The sequence below is a fragment of the Amblyraja radiata genome, chromosome 28, assembly GCF_010909765.2.
Source record: "Amblyraja radiata isolate CabotCenter1 chromosome 28, sAmbRad1.1.pri, whole genome shotgun sequence".
Taxonomy (NCBI): domain Eukaryota; kingdom Metazoa; phylum Chordata; class Chondrichthyes; order Rajiformes; family Rajidae; genus Amblyraja; species Amblyraja radiata.
In genome coordinates, this window is record NC_045983.1 from 27631997 (window position 1) to 27635771 (window position 3775).

Sequence of the window (3775 nt, forward strand, 5' to 3'; positions counted from 1 at the left end):
TTTATTGTCATATATCCCGAAATGGAACAAAAAACCTGAAGACGGGTCTCGACCCGAGACGTCACCCATTCCTTCTCTCCAGAGATGCTGTCTGTCCCGCTGGGTTACTCCAGCATTTTGTGTCTATCTTCGGTGTAAAGCAGCATTCCTTCCTACGGGAGGTGGCCTTGGAGGGGAGAGTGCTCCTCAAACTGTGGACAACACAGCCCAACCCTCTCCATGACACACTGGTCAACCTGAGGAGCACCTTCAGCAACCGACTGGTTCCACCAAGATGCAGCAGAGAACGACACAGGTGATCCTTCTTCCCTGTGGCTATCAAACTGTACAATTCCTCCCCCCTCTGTCCTGGGGTAGACTGACTCCCCTCCCCGCCCCAATCTTTGCACATCCCCAATCCTTTCCACTCGTCACTTTAATTTCATGTTTCATGTATTTTGTGTTATTATGTCTATTGACAGATCAATTTCCCTGCTGGGATTAATAAAGTTCTTTCATATCATATCGTATCGTACTCAAAAACATCCTACTGCAGCAGCACAACAGATAAGTGAACATAGCACTCTGTAAACACTTTAATAAATAACATTAAAAAGTTCAGTGTATAGGGTGATTTCACGAAAGGTCACTGGAGCGTAGATCCGCACCCACGTGACCGAAAATTTTAACTGGAGTACATGCGTCACTTCCGGTACATGTTAGTGAATGGGAAAACACGCACTTTCACACCCGTTAAAAACATCGAAAACGGCCCGTTTTTGAGCTGCAATTAACTGTACCGGTCGGGGTGACCGCGAGGAACAGCTACCTAAATTTACAGTCCAAAAAAAAGATAGAAACTAAGGTAAATTCAAGAGGGAGCTGAAGGTGTAAATACAGCGGAAGTTGTTAGCGGACATTTGCCGTGGAGATTTAAAGATCGAAAATATCGGGAATTATCGCGTTTGCTCGCTGCATTTCATCAAAAGTGGCATTATTGACTTATTATCTTTACTCATTTGTTATATGAAAAGTATTAAAAGTTAAAAATCCGTCAGTAAAATTGCAAAATCGCCCATGGTTCTCAGGTGGGTTTTAACATGCAAAATGAAAATGCTTCTGGAGCTCCATTTACCATTTAAATAATCGTAAACTATCAATGCGTTTTGAAATAAATTGATAAATGGGATAATTGTCAGCTGTTAGTTGGACAAAAGCAGGACATTTTATTATTTGCCAAAATATATTTCTCAATGTTTCTTGTTTAAAGCCTGCACAATCACCCAAACTACTTATTTATTTATTTATCATCTAATAACAGACAAGCCTGCAGCATGGAATGGTCAACAATCCTGATTGGGCACCCACTGTGAGCAGGATAGACAATGTGCACAAGAACGCCATCAACTTGCAGAGCTATAGATGCTTGAGCTGCAACCAAATCTGCTTTAATACTCTCTTCTTGTTGCACGTGCATGGCGTTCCCATTCCTTAGCTTGCATCTCAGTAAAATTTATTTCAAAACGCATTGATAGTTTACGATTATTTAAATGGTAAATGTAGCTTCAGAAGCGTGTTCATTTTGCATGTTAAAACCCACCTGAGAACCATGGGCGATTTTGCAATTTTACTGACAGATTTTTAACTTTTAATACTTTTCATATAACAAATGAATAAAGATAAAAAGTCAATAATGCCTTACTTTTGATGAAATGCAGCGAGCAAACGCGATAATTCCCGATATTTTCGATCTTTAAATCTCCATGGCAAATGTCCGCTAACAACTTCCGCTGTTTTGACGCCTTCAGCTCCCTCTTGAATTTACCTTAGTTTCTATCTTTTTTTTGGACTGTAAATTTAGGTAGCTGTGCCTCACGGTCACCCCGACTGGTACAGTTAATTGCAGCTCAAAAACTGGCCGTTTTCGATGTTTTTATCGGGTGTGAAAGTGCGTGTTTTCCCATTCACTAACATGTACCGGAAGTGACGCATGTACTCCAGTTAAAATTTTCGGTCACGTGGGTGCGGATCTACGCTCCAGTGACCTTTCGTGAAATCACCCTATAAAAAGCAAACATTAATAGTGAAAGGAAAAATCAATGCCCCCCAAGTCTGAAGAAGGGTCCCGACCCGAAACGTCACCCATCCTTTTTCTCCAGAGATGCTGCCTGACCCGTAGAGTTACACCAGCGCTTGTACTCCAGTACATGTAGTTCGTAGCTGAGTTGGAGGTTGTAGTGTTTAATAGCCTGATGGTTGTTGGGAAGAGGCTGCTCTTGAAACTGGACCTTACAGTTTCCAGCCTCCGATACCGCCTTCCCGACGGCATATACGATACGACACGATAGAAATTTATTTATCCCAGGAGGGAAATTGATCTGCCAACAGTCATAAAACACAAAATACATGGAACATGAAATTAAAGTGACGAGTGGAAAGGCTTGGGGATGTGCAAAGATTGGGGAGCGGGGGGGGGGGGGGGGGGGGGGAGGGGAGTCAGTCTCAGTCTACCCCATTGCAGAAGGGGGAGGGGTTGTACAGTTTGATAGCCACAGGGAAGAAGGATCTCCTGTGGTGCTGGCTCTGTCCTGCATCTTGGTGGAGCCAGTCTGTTGCTGAAGGTACACATCATATAAAGACAACACTGCAGAAACACATGTTGCACTTGGCACAGCTACAGAGGCCAAAGTCACACCATTTTATACACCAGAATTCAGACAAAGGGCAGATTATTAGAAGGATTGCTTACTCAGCTTTTTTTTTTTTTCACCGAACATATATCAGAACCAGATGGAAATGAAACTAGCCAATGCCCTTGAGAAATTATGTTTGAAATTACACACTGTGGATGGTGATTTTAGTTGCTGGCGTTCTCAGGATTTCAATGATAAACCTACTCAGAGGGGAGAGGGATTTGACTGGTGGTTTTCAGGACAAGTTGTGATGGCGACTTCATGAAGCTAAATCCACCCCCATTGCAAGCAGCAGGTGAAATCCTCTGGCATTCCAGTGCCCAGGAGCAAAGAAGACTGCAAAAAGTGGCGAACACTGCCCTGTCCATCACGGGTTCGACCTCCCCACCATCGAAGGGATTTACAGGATTCTCTGCCTCAAAACGACACAGCTTCTTCCCTACAAACACTACAACCTCCAAATAAGGTAGACAAAAGTGCTGGAGAAACTCAGCGGGTGCAACAGCATCTATGGAGCGACGGATATAGGCCCGGAACGTTGCCTATTTCCTTCACTCCATAGATGCTGCTGCATCCGCTGAGTTTCTCCAGCACTTTTGTCTACCTTCGATTTTCCAGCATCTGCAGTTCCTTCTTAAAAACCTCCAAATAAGCTCTGAATTACTGTACATGGACCAGCGAGCATTACTTTTGTCTCCTTGCACTATTATTGTTTGACTCTTTATTATGTGTACGAATGTGTGTGTATATAAACCTGTCCTATCCATGTACCTGTCTAACTGTTTCTTAAATGCTGGGATAGTCCCTGCCTCAATGATCTCCTCCGGCAGCTCGTCCCATGCGCCCACCACCCTTTGTGTGAAAAAGCTACCCCTCGGATTCCTTTTAAATCATTTCCCCGTCACCTTGAACCAATGTCCTCTGGTCCACGATTCACCAACTCTGGGCAAGAGACTCTGTGCATCTACCCGATCTATTCCTCTCATGATTTTATACACCTCTGTATTGTATTGTATATTTTCCTGAGTACTCACATACCCAGAGGAAACAAAAAAACGTTACTCAAACCAGTGTCCATTCAGTGTGCAGTAAAAAATAAATAG